The sequence below is a fragment of the Lynx canadensis genome, chromosome C2 (assembly GCF_007474595.2).
Source record: "Lynx canadensis isolate LIC74 chromosome C2, mLynCan4.pri.v2, whole genome shotgun sequence".
NCBI classification, from domain to species: domain Eukaryota; kingdom Metazoa; phylum Chordata; class Mammalia; order Carnivora; family Felidae; genus Lynx; species Lynx canadensis.
In genome coordinates this window covers 87,206,093-87,219,950 of record NC_044311.2, presented here as the reverse complement: position 1 = coordinate 87,219,950, position 13,858 = coordinate 87,206,093, and the positions used below count along the sequence as shown (strand labels likewise).

At 42.8% G+C, this 13,858-nt stretch overlaps 1 protein-coding gene across 7 annotated transcripts in view; it reads right to left on the bottom strand.

The window, feature by feature from the left end:
• The window catches only part of TNK2 (tyrosine kinase non receptor 2), a 45,765-nt gene extending 32,370 nt beyond the window's left edge, over positions 1-13,395 (bottom strand). For 5 of the 7 annotated variants that reach the window (XM_030328659.1, XM_030328658.1, XM_036064294.1 and 2 more), the window contains exon 1: positions 13,040-13,118. The gene's annotated coding sequence lies outside the window, so the exon portion shown is untranslated. Of the gene's footprint in view, positions 1-13,039 lie in introns of all 7 variants that reach the window. The other 2 variants (XM_030328662.1, XM_030328663.1) reach the window with 1 other exon arrangement.
• Positions 13,396-13,858: the final 463 nt, after the last annotated feature.

The following is a 13,858-nucleotide window of genomic DNA, read 5'->3' as shown; positions in this document are numbered from 1 at the left end:
AATGTTTTTTTATCTATTTATTTACTTTTATTTTTTTAGTGAGTTCTAAGCCCAATGTGGGACTTGAAATCACAACACCAAGATCAAAGAGTTGCACACTCTACCAACTGAGCCAGCCAGGGATCTCTACATGCAGTCCTTTAAAAGCTTTATCTTCACTAACTGATTAAAAACTTCCCCTTATTACTCTACATTATCCCCGTTTTACAGATGAAGAAATTGACGTTTTGAAGAAGTGACCAAGGTCATGCAGAGAGTAAGAGCTGAAGCCAGGATTCAGTCCATATACAAATGCACACTAAATTTCTTGGCTCAATGACGCGAGCCCACGGAGGGCAGAGTTATAGTCCTATTCATTAAATATATACTGGATATTGAATGAATTCATGGATTCTATGAGGAAGCTTAAAGAGGGGACAGAGGTTCCAGGAAAAAAAACAGTAAATTGCACACATGCACATAATTCCATTCCTTCTCAAAACCCCTCCAAAACTACATTTTTAAAGAGAGTTTGTTTTTCTAAAGAGAATTTTTTAAAAAATATTTATTTATTTTTGAGAGAGACAGCACAAAAATGAGCAGGGGAGGGGCAGAGAGGATCGGAGCAGAGGAGAGAGGATCTGAAGCAGTCTCTGAATTATCAGCACAGAGCCTGACATGGGGCTCAAACCCACAAACCACAAGAGCATGACCCGAGCCGAAGTTGGATGTTTAACCAACTGAGCCACCCAGGTGCCCCTCAAGAGAAATTTTTTGAATGGCAGAGGAAACAACCACAACAAGCTGGAAAGCAGATGATGGGCCAGTGACAACTGGGAGCAGAACCTAAAAAAAAAAAAAAAGTCACAACTCCCAAGGTGAGAAGCACCTGACTGATCCCACAGAATCCTCAAATGGCCTGGGAATTTGAAGCCCCAGAAACCCCTACAAGAAGAAGAGGTGAGAGAGGGAAGTGCTAAAAAATAGAGGATTATTTAAAAGCTATTTAAGAAGCAGTAAGACCCCACCACCAGCACCACCATACTCCTTCCCCAATACAGAGCCACTGAGTGACTGTCCCTTTACCACCCTGCAAAAAACAGGGATTTCCCTACAGTGGATAAATGGAACATCTTGAGACTGGCACAGTGGGCTTCATGGAAGATGGCAGGGGGGTGGGAGGGAGCAGCAGGCAGGTGCTACATCCCAAACAAGGAAAGCATGTATGGATGTTGAGATCCCAATCCCCTTCTCGACTTGCTCCTGGAACATGGAGCCAGGCTTCCACATCTTGGCAGGAGACACAAGTGTCTTTTCTGGCAACTCTGACCTGGCCAAGAAAGATATAAAGATACCAACACTAGGAGTTCCCAACAAATGGCCCATCTAGGTCACCACACAAAGAAACTCCATCAACAAGACCATTCAGTGCTGTAGCTCCCCATCCTCCGTTGAGAGCAGACAACACAAAATTATCAGACACCCAAGACAAGCCTCTAACATGGAAGAGAGAGAGCAAAACACACAGAAAAAAGCAACCAAGGGGAAACAGACTATGCAGAAGAAAATTTCAGACCAAAAAATGCTCATTAATATACCCTCAGAGACAAGATAGTGTATCTTCAAAATAAGAACAGGATATTATTGGGAAACAAAAAATTACAAACACAATAGGTGACATACAAAATTCATCAGACCCATCCCCAACCCACCCAGCAGAGTCTGGCCCATGGCAGGTGCTCGCTCATAAATACCTGTTGAATGGATAAATGAGGTAGTGATTCTCAAATTTTAATGCACATACAGATCACCTGAGGATATTGTTAAACTGCAGATACAGATTCCATGGATATGAGGTAGGGCCTAAGATTCTCCATTTCTAACAAGCTGCCAAGTGACACATGTTTTGGTCCAGTAGACCGCACTCTGAGAAGCAAGGGTCTTCAATAAACTCTGGAGGTGCTCTTTGCTCTGGCTATGCATTAAAATCACCTTGGAGCTAGGAAAGTGTCAATGTGTAGACCCCACCCACTGAGATTCTAATCAACTTGACCTAGGTGAGACTGAGGTGTCATTTTTTTTTTTTTTTTGAGAGAGAGAGAGAGAGAGAGAGAGAGAGAGAGACAGCACACAAGTGCACACGCAAGCAGGGGAGGGGCAGAAGGAGAGGGAGGGAGAGAATCTTAAGCAGGCTCCACACTCAGCATGTGGAGCCTAATCCAGGGCTCAATTTCACAACAGTCAGATCATGACCTGAGCTGAAATCAAGAGTCAGATACTTAAATGACTGACTGCGCCACCCAGGCACTCCTGAGGCGTATCTTTTTTTTTTTTTTTCAGTTTATTTTAAGTTTATTTATTTTGAGAGACAGAGAGAACAGAGGAGGGGCAGAGAGAGAGGAAGAGAGAGAATCCCAGGCAGGCTCTGTGCTGTCAACGTGGAGCCTGATGTGGGGCTTGAACTCATGAACAGTGAGATCATGACCTGAGCTGAAACCAAGAGGTGGACGCTTAACCAAATGAGCCACCCAGGCGCCCCCTGAGACATCGTAATTTGAAGGCTCTTCAGATGAATCCAGACTGGAGTTGAATACCATTGCTCTGTAGAAAGCTTGTAATTGTGCCAATTCATTTGACCTGGCCAGAACAGTCCTGTTCTCAGATGTTCTCTCCCATTATTGACACTGACCACTCTCTCAAAGGCCCTTCTCATCATAGCCATGAGCATCAGTTTATGGGACTACTTATTATACTGATAGTGATTCTCAATTCTGAGTCCCATTAACATGGATGAAAAAAATCATTCTACTGAATTCTCAATAAATTCAGTCTGAGAATGTTTTCCTTATCAAATTCTTACACTTATCTTAATCTAATTTTTTGTTACCCTTAACCTTGAAACTTTATCAGGTTAATAAGCCCTTTTGGGAAGGAGGTTTTGTTTTTGGTTTTGGTTTTGTGTTTTTTTTTTAAACGTTTATTTATTTTTGAGACAGAGAGAGACAGAGCATGAACAGGGGAGGGGCAGAGAGAGAGGGAGACACAGAATCGGAAACAGGCTCCAGGCTCTGAGCTGTCAGCACAGAGCCCGACACGGGGCTCGAACTCACGGACCGCGAGATCGTGACCTGAGCTGAAGTCGGACGCTTAACCGACCGAGCCACCCAGGCGCCCCTTTGTTTTTGTTTTTTAGTGAAATGTGGATAATTCCCTAATCAAAAATCCTAACCCATTCTCCCAAGGTTTCTATTACTAAAGTTGAATTTAGTAGTTTTGTGTCTACCTCATCCATGTCACACATGGGAGAAAATAGTATCAACAGACATTTACTGCTATCATAATTGCTAAAACTACAATAGAAGGGATGGAGGATAAAGTTCAGATCTTCTGCAACAGAGAACAAAAGACACAAAGATGGCAAACAGGAGAGGAAGAAAAAAAAAAAGAAAACCAGATGATCAGTATAAGAAGGTCCAATATCTAAACAAAAGGAGCTCAGAGAGACAAGAGAGAGAGAGAGAGAGAGAGAGAGAGAGAGATGACCAAAATAATACAAGAAAACTTCCCAGACCTGAAGTACAAGTTTCCAAACTAAAAGGGTTCACTGAGCATACAGCACAAGTTGAAAACAGACCCATACTAAGCTACTTAATTAGGAAATCATTACAAAACACAATACTGGAGATAAAGAGAAGATCCTACACACTTTGGGGCAAGGGAGAGGGTCCCATACAGGATTTGGAGTGACCTCAGACTTCAGTGTTAATTCTAGAACCTAAAAGCAATATCCTCAAGATGTGAAGGAAAGCAATTTCCAACCTAGATCTTTATATTCAGCTGAGTGAATAGCAGGCTGGCAAGGTCTCCAAATAATCTCCCACCCATACACCCTCCTCCCTCAGGAAGCTACTAAAGGACAGACTCTACCAAAACTAGAGAGTAAACCAAAAAGGAGAAGACATGGGATGCAGGAGATCCAACACAGAAGAGCAGTGAAGGAGATGCCCAGATGCTGAAAGGAGGTTCCAAGAGGATGGCTAAGCACCTGTGATAGACACCAACCAGACCATGTTGCTTCAGGGCACAAGGCTCTGAAAGAGACTTCTTCAGAAAGATAAATTTGATAGAATATCTGATGGAACTGACATCTTGAGAAACTTAGCTACTGGAATTTGGCTAATTGAAAGGTGCACAGAAAACTAAGCAAACAAACAAAAGCAACTCCAGGAAGAACAAAAAGTTGTGCAGGAAAGGAAAAGTCATCACAATTTACTACACCGTAACAATAAACACAGACAGTAGAGTGAAGAGACTGAAGGATGGGAAGTGTAGAAGGGTAGCAGTGGGGGAATTAAATTCAAATTCTCATCTTTGGCCAAGATGGAATAATAAGGATCAGATTTGTTCTCCTGACTGCAATAACAAAAAATTGGATGAAATATACAAAATGGTTTTGAAAATACCAGATATCAGGGAACTAAAGACAGTGATACCTGTGAGTCAGGAAATAAAAGAGGTCAGCCCTATGGTTGAGTTTCCAGGCTACAGCACAGAGAAGGGAAACTGTCAGGCCCCAAAAGACTCCAGGAGTTGAGGAGATGGAGCTTAGAGTTTGGGGAGTCTTAGGGGGCCAGAGTTCACAGAACAGAGCAGCAAAGAAGAGAGAGTACCACAGAAGTCTATAAAGGGTTCCCCTCAAGTATTTAGCTGAGCACTAATCATCTATGTGAATGTGTAGAAATTACCCAAGGGTAGGGAAAATAACCACCCAAAAGGATTAGAAGTAACAATGCCTGGTGCTCCCAAGGCTGGGAAAAGTGCCTGTTCCCACCAGCCAAACTGGAAAAGGTAGGCACTGGGTACAATTCACAAATGGGTCTTGCCTCAGCAGGAAAATTAGTAGCCTTAGATTGAACATGGCTCTGGTCCTAACAAGTCTTAAAAACAAGACCCAAGATAATCAAACTGTTTCCAAGTCACTGCATCCTAAAATAAAGCTCAAGAATAGTTATAAGAATACAAAAGTATCCAGCAACCAACCAGGTAAAATTAACATTGTCTGGCATCCAGTAAAAAATTATCAGGCATGCCAAAAGCCAGGAACTAGGACCTATAATAAGGAGATAAAGCAATTAATCAAAACCAACTCAGAACTAACACAAATGGTAGAATTAGCAAGGACATTAAAATAATTAAACATTAAAACAATTATTAGAACTATTATTACTATAAAACTATATAGCTATTAAAAATATTTTTTTAAGGGGCACCTGGATGGCTCAGTCAGTTGGGCATCCAACTTCAGCTCAAGTCATGATCTCACAGCTTGTGAGTTTGAGCCCTGCATCAGGCTCTGTGCTGACAGCTCAGAGCCTGGAGGCTGCTTCAGATTCTGTGCCTCTCTCTCTCTCTGCCCCTCCCCACTTGCTCTCTCTCTCTCTCTCTCTCTCTCAAAAATAAAGATTTTTAAAAATTTAAACATATATTTTTAAAAAGAATATAATTGAACTTCTAGAATAAAAACTACATTGCATGAGATGAAAAAAATAAACTGAATGCAATTAAAGGTGATTAGATACTGCAGAAGAAAAACCTGGTGAACCTGAAGACACAGTAATAGAAATGATCTGAAATTAACTCCAGAGAAGAAAAAAAAACTTTTTTAAATAAACAAAGCATCTGCTCCTGAAACAATATTGCACTGTATGTTAACTAAATAGAATTTAAATAAAAATTTAAAAAGAGAAAAAAAAATTTTTTTTTAAATAGGGGGGACACCTGGGTGGCTCAATCAGTTAAACATCTGACTTCAGCTCAGGTCATGAATTCACGGATCATAGGTTCGAGCCCCATGTCAGGCTCTGTGCCGACAGCTCAGAGCCTAGAGCTAACTTCGGATTCTGTGTCTACCTCTCTGCCCCTTCCCTGCTCATGCTCTCTCTCTCAAAATAAATATTAAATTTTAAAAAATTTAAAAGAAAAAAAATAAATGAACAAAGCGTCTGTGAGCAATGGGACAATTTCAAGTGGCCTAACATTTGTATTGTTGGAGTTCCCTGACAAAAGGAAAGAGAGCTGGAAACAGAAAAAAATATTTGAAGAAATAATGGCCTAATATTTCCACATTTGATTAAGATTATAAGCCCACAGACTCAAAAAGTTCAATGAACTCCAAGCACAAGACACATGAAGAAAACTGTACCAACATACCTCATAATCAGTAATAAAGAGAAAATCTTAAAATGTAGCTGGGGAGGGTGAGGAAGACATGTTACAGACAGGGAGCAAAGATAAAGATGACAGCAGAGGAGGCGCCTGGCTGGCTCAGCTGGGAAAGCATGCAACTTTTGATCTCGGGTGGTGAGTTTGAGCCCCATGAAGGGCACACAGAGCTTACTTAAAAAAAAAAAAAAAAAAAAGACAACAGATTTCCTGCAGAAATGAAAATGAGAACACAGTGGCACAACATCATCAAAGTACTGAAAAATAAACTAATGAAATGGAATTCTAGTCCAATGAAAATATCTTTTTAAAATAAAAGCTAAATAAACTTAAGCATACAAAAGCTGAAAGAATTCATCACCAACCTGCACTACCATAAATGTCAAAAGAAGTCCTTCAGACAGAAGGAAAATAATACCATATAGAAATATGGATCTATGCAAAGAATGAAGCACTGGAAATAGCAACTACGGGGTAGACATCTAAGACATTTTTATTATGTACATTATTTTAAAAAATAAATTGTTTGAACACAAATAATACCAAATAGTGTGGTTTACACGTGTGTAAGAATAATTTCTGAATAATAGCATAAAAGGAGGAGAGAAATAAAAATATAAATTTTTATACTATTATCACTTGAAGGCAGACTGTGATTAAAGATGTGTATTATGAATCCTGGGGCACCCGGGTGGCTCAGTCAGTTAGGCTTCTGACTTCAGGTTACATCATGATCTCACGGTTTGTGACTTCAAGCCCCACATCGGGCTGTCTGCTGTCAGCACAGAGGCTGCTTTGGATCATCTGTACCCCCCTTTCTCTGCCCCTCCCCTGCTCACTCTGTCAAAAATAAACATTTAAAAAATTATTTAAAATAAAGATGTATATTATGAATCCCATAGCCAGTACAAGGAAAGAAAACTATCCTCATAAACACAGATGCAAAATTCTTAACAAATTCTCTAGCAAACAGAATTCAACAATACATATAAAAAATAACACACCATGACCAAGTGGAGTTCGTCTAAGGAACGCAAGGTTGGTTTAACATTTGAAAATCAGGGGTGCCTGGTGGCTCAGTTGGTTAAGTGACTGACTTCAGCTCAGGTCCTGATCTCAGGGTGCGTGAATTCGAACCCTACATCAAGCTCACTGCTGCCAGTGCAGAGCCTGCTTCAAATCCTCTACCCTGCCCCCTCTCTGCCCCTCCCCTGCTCATTCTCTCTTTCTCTCTCTCAAATATAAGCATTTAAAAAACAAACAAAAATTTGAAAATCAATGTAATTCAACATATTAACAAACTAAAACAAAAAAATCCCATAGTCACAGAAAAAACATTTTGTTTGTTTGTTTGTTTGTTTATTTATTTATTTATTTATTTTAACGTTTATTTATTTGTGAGACAGAGAGAGACAGAGCATGAACGGGGGAGGGTCAGAGACAGGGAGACACAGAATCTGAAACAGGCTCCAGGCTCTGAGCTGTCAGCACAGAGCCCGACGCGGGGCTTGAACTTACGGACCGCGAGATCGTGACCTGAGCCAAAGTCGGCCGCTTAACCGACTAAGCCACCCAGGCGACCCCAGAAAAAACATTTGACAAAGTCCGACATCCATTCCTATTAAAAATCTCAGGACCTTCTGGGTGGCTCAGTGGGTTAAGCATCCGACTTCTGCTCAGGTCATGATCTCGCGGTCCGTGAGTTCGAGCCCCATGTCAGGCCTATGCTGACAGCTCAAAGCCTGTAGCCTTCTTCTGATTTTGTGTCTCCCTCTCTCTGCTCCTCCCCTGCTCGTGCTCTCAACTCTCTCTCTCAAATGCTAAAAAAAAATTTTTTTTAATAAAAAATTTAAAAATCTCAGTAAAATAGGAACAGAGGGAGTTTCTTCAACTTAATAAAGATCATATATGAAAAACCTACAGCTAATATCATGCATAATGGTGAAAAGACTGAAGGAACAAGTAACCCCTCTTCTACTCAACTTTATACCAGAAGATATAGCCAGTGCAATTAGACAAGAAAAACAAGTAATTATCAGGCATAAAGATCAGAAAGAAAGAAGTAAAACTGTCTTTATTAACAAAGGACATGACAGTCTATGTATAAAATCCAATGGAAGCTACAAAAAGCTACTAGAATACATTTATCAAGGTGGTACGATTCAAGATTAATATACAAAAATCAATTGGGTATATATATATATATATATATATATATATATATACACACTCACAATAGGAAATAGAAATTTAAAAACAATACCATTTTATAGCAGCATTATTGACGACAGCCAAAAGGTGGGAAACAACCACCAGATGAATAAACAAAATGTAGCATATTCATACAATGGGTTATTACTTAGCCTTAAAAAAGAAGTAAATTCTAACACATGCCACAACATGGATGAACTCCAAATACATTATGTATGGTAAGTGAAAAAAGCCATTCACCAAGGGACAAATAACTGCATGATTCTACTCCTATGAGGTATTTAGAATAGCCAAATTCATATAAAGTAGAATGTGGCTCCAAGGACTAGGGTGGAGAGGGTATGGAGAGCTATTGTTTAATAGGTACAGAGTTTTAATTTTGCAAGATTAAAAAGTTCTGGAGATGGATGGTGGTGATAGTTGCAATGTAAATGTACCTAACACTACTGAGCCATACCCTGAAAGATGGTTAAGATGGTAAATTTTATGTTATATATATTTTACCAAAATTAAGATAAAAAAGTAAGAAAGCCAAATACCATTTACATAGCATCAAAAAAAAATACATAATACTTAAGTATATATCTGACAAAACACATGAAAAATCTGTATACTTAAACTAGAAAACACTGGTGAAATTCTTAAAAGTCCATATACAGACATATATATTGTTTATGGGTCAGAAGGTTTAATATTGCTAAGATAATGGACATTTCCCCCAAAATGATCTACAGATTCAATGCAATCCCAATCAAAATCCCAGGAGGCTTCCTTATAGAAATTATCCCCAAATTGATTCTAAAATGCATGTGGAGGTGCAAAGAAGCTGGAAAAACTAAAGCAATTTTGAAAAGAACAACATTCAAGGTTTTACCCTGATTTCAAGACTTACTATAAATCTACAATAATCAAGACAGTGTGGTATTAGGATAAAGATAGACAAAATGACCAATGAAGCAAGAGAGCCCAGATTGTATCTACACATATACAGACAATTGATTTTTTTACAAAGGTGCAAAGGCAATTCCATGGAAGGACACATTTTTCAACAAATGGTGCTGGAATAGTTGGATCTCCACAAGCAAAAAAGCTGAACTTCAATTCATTCCTTGCACCATACACAAGAATTAACCCAAAATGGATCATTAAACCTAAATGTAAAACCTAAAAATCATTTCTAGAAGGGGGAAGGCGGTAGAGCATGAGACTCTTGATCTCAGGGTTGTGAGTTCGCACCCCACATTGCACACAGAGATTACTTAAAAATAAAATTGTTTTAAGAATAAATAAATAAAATGTCTAGAAGAAAAATAGGAGAAAACTATTGTGCTTTGGGTTAGGCAAAGATTTCTTAGACGTGACACCAAAAGCATAAACCACAAAAAAAAAAGTTGTTAAACTGGAGTTCATTAAAATTTTAAATTTCTGCTCATCAAAAAAGGCACCGTAAGGAAAATTAAAATGTAAGCCAAAGATGGAAGGAAATATTTGCAAATCAAACATATCCAATCCCAACATATTCAATAAAGGATCTGTATTCAGAATATATAAAGAACTCATAAAACTCAATACAAAAAAACCCCTCACAATTAAAAAATGGGTAAACAATTTGAACAGACATATCACCAGATATACAAATGGCAAATAAGTACATGAAAAGATGCTCGGTAACATTAGTCATTAGGGAAATGCAAATTAAAATCAAGGAGATAACCACTGCAGACCTATTCGAAGGTCTAAAATTAAAGAAACTGGGGCACATGGGTGGTTGAGCATCTGACTTCAGCTCAGGTCACAGTCTCAAGGTTCATGAGTTCGAGCCCAGAATCAGGCTTGCTACTTTCAGGGCAGAGTCCACTTTGAATCCTCTGTCCGCCTCTCTTTCTCTGCTCCTCCCCGGCTCGCTCTCTGTGTCTGTCTCTCTCTCTCTCAAAAATGAATAAACATTAAAAAAAAATAAAAGCTAAATTAAATTAAAGAGACTGACCATACCAAGTGCTGACAAAGAGGTGGAAGAATTTGAACTTTCATATACAACTAGTAGGTATGTAAAAAAGTTTTTTTAATGTTTATTTTTGAGAGAGAGAGAGACAGAGTGTGAGCGGGGTTGGGGCAGAGAGAGAGGGAGACACGTAATCTGAAGCAGGCTCCAAGGTCTGAGCTGTCAGCACAGAGCCCAATGTGGGGCTCCAACTCACTAACTGCGAGATCATGACCTGAGCTGAAGTCAGAAGCTTAACTGACTGAGCCACCCAGGCGCCCTACAACTAGTAGGTATGTAATATAAGACAACCACTTTGGAAAAAAGTCTGGCAATTTTCTTAAAAGTTAAATGTATACCTACCGTATGATTCACAATTCCAGTCCTAAGGATTTATCCAAGAGAAATAAAATAGTATGTCCATAGAAAAACTTACACAAATGTTCACAGTAGTTTTATTTGTAATAACCAAAAACTAAAAACAACCCATCATCAGGTGAATGGATAAACTGTGGCATATATGTGTAATGGAATGCTACTCAGCAATAAAAAATGAGCTACTGAAGCTTACACAACATGCATGAATCTCAAAATAATTATGCTGAAAAAAAAAAAAAAAAGCCAGGCAAAAAAGGACACATGCTGTCTGATTTCATTTCCATAAAATTCCAGGTAATGTGAACTAATGTATGGTGACAGAAAGCAGACCAGTCTGTTGCCTGGGGAAACGGCATGGCAAAGGAGGGGTGGGAAGAAGGAATTAGGAAGGGGCACAAAGAACTATGGGGGTTGGTTGGGAATAATAGGTATGTTCATTATCTTTATTGTGGTGGTGGTTTTACAGATATATTCATACGTTAAAACCTACTGTTTTAAATATGTTCCATTCATTGTATATCATTACACCTCAATAAAGCCACTATTAAAAACAAAAAGAATAACCACTTCCTTCTCCAGAATAAAGCACAGGACAGGGGATAATCGTGAATTTAGGGACCAGAGGAAAAGGTCTGGGAGCACAGACACTTCCTCCCCAACATCTGCCAGCAGGGGTCCCGGGAAAGTGGGCACCAAACTGCCAAAAAGGGGACTAAGCCCTCTGCTCTCAGGACAGTGTAAGGAAAACCATGGCCCTCTGCACAGAAACTGAAGCCCAGAGACGTTATCTTGCCCCAGGAGGTTACACAGGTAGTAGATGGTCTAAACCCAGAACTGTCAAAGTGCTTCTCTTCATCTACCACAAATTCAAAAAAGTTGACCTGAAACAGGATAAAGGTATATGCTTATGTCTATGTGTTTAGAACAGACAAATCTCTCCATTGGCTCCAGAGAGCCAGAACCAGTTTGGACACCCCAGAAGAGCCAGGCACCGTGGACACAGCAGCTGAACTTCCGGTGCATGAGTGTTTGGGGTAGCAGTGTGACAGGCAGGCGTGGGACGAAGCTGACAGTCGGTTTGGGGTTTGCATGAGGAGCAGACTAACCGGCTCCTCCAGCATAGTCCCAGGAGCTGCCTGCCTATGGCTCTGCTGCCCCAGCCACCACCACCACCACTCCCCCTGTCCAGACTAGAGAGGACTATCTCCACCCACTCTGGTTTAGACAAGCGGCTGGGGCCACCTGACTCAGACATAGGACCCAGCTAAGGCAAGCAGCAACTCTGCACCCACCCCAACCTGAGGGCCATAGGAGCAGGAACTTATAAGTGCCAAGTAAGAGGTGAACAACCCTAGGAGGATGAGGCCCATAAACTGGCCAACCAACCCCCTATGGGCCAGGAATGAGTAGGCCTGGCACTTGGGCCACCGGGGAGTCAACAGGAAGCCAAATCTAGTCCCCACCCTGTAAGCCCCACCTCTAGGCTGCGACAGGAGCTGGCCTTGGCTGGTACAGAACCTATGATGCCACAGCTGTCCACCTCCATGGGGTGGGGCTGAGCTCTGGGCCACAGAGAATGCCCAGAGTCCAGTAGTACAAACACCCTCTCCTCAAAGTGTCCCTTTCAAATTAGAGGCCTAGAGCCCACACCCAGACAGAAGGCCTCACCAGTAGTTCTCTGCCCTGCTACCCCTATTCATCCTTGGCTCCGAGCCCTCGATTATTAATCAGCTGTGACAAGAAGGTGTGGCGGGAGCAGGTCAGGCTCGTGCTCAAGTCACTGGCAGCCACACTCACATCACATGGCTAACAGGGTTACTAGATAAAGTCCGGTTAATGCAATGCTGCCCCTTCCCTTTTTTGGAATCTGTTTTGAGGACCTGAGAAAACCTGTGCTGATTGCACCATCCCAGCCCTGGCACGGAGGCACTCCTATCTCCAGGGGCAGACTGATGGAGGGGTGACTACCTCCTCCGCAACCTTGGCCTAGGGCTACCCCTCTCTGCCTTCTGCCCAGGCCTGGTAGCCTCGCAGTCTCACCTCCAGTCTAGACTCTAAGGAAATGCCCCATCACTCTAGTTGGCATTTTTAGTACTGGGGGGAGGGGTCCTGCCTCGCTGTTGAAATTGCACTGCTTCCTTCCTCCCCAGGTTTAAACACAGCAAAGTGAACAAGAGCAGTTTGGAGACCACACTCTCTTGAAATAACTGCAGCCCCCTGCTTCAAAACACACCAACTCCCGCTGGGAAGGGAATTGGGTTTCCTTACCTGCTGCCTTCGGCTGCCTCCCTGCAGACACAGTTTCGATGATGTCCAGGCTGAGGTGGCAGAAGAGGATCCAGCAGGACACACTGCCCGCTCTGGGGCAGAGGCTTCCAATGCTCCAATCCCCAAACCCCTACATCTTGCGCTCACCACGGCCCTTGAGCGATCCGGGCGCTGGGCAGCCGGCCTGTAGGTTACCACCTCCTCCTCCGCCGGCGCCTCCGGATCCTGTGCCCCTCGGGGGGCCCCTCTCCCTCCTGGGACCCCTTCCCGTCCAGGTATGTCTCCTGGACAGCCCGCACCACCTGTCCTTCCTGCACCCCGGGCAACCAATTTGCTTCTTGCACCCCCGGGCGCCCCTCCCCCTCAGGCCCCTGGGGCCCCACAGGCCTGGCCCTCCCCACCAGCTCGAGTCTCTCGCGGCGTGTCGGGGCCGCTCCCAGGACCACTGCCTCCCGCCTGAGGTGCCCGCAGCTCTCCCAGTGCTGAGCCCCCGGCTCCCCGGAACTTTCGAGCCCCTCCCCGCGCTCCCAGGAACGGACCCCGAACTCGGAGAGCGGCTCGGGCTGCTGCAGCAGCCTGCGTGGGCTCCCCTCCCCCTGTTCCTGCACCCCGGCGCGGGCCTCCCCACGCTCCTGCACTGCGGGGCTGCCTCCCCCCTTCTCCTGGTACTGCTTGCGGGGCCCCAACCCCTCCTCCTGCACCACAGGCCAGCCCGCCGAGCCCGTCCACGGCGGCGGGCGCCTCCAGTCCGCGCCGTCCGGCGGACCCCACACCACCCCCAGGCTGGCTCGTGGCCACGGCGCCCCGCTCCTGCACCCC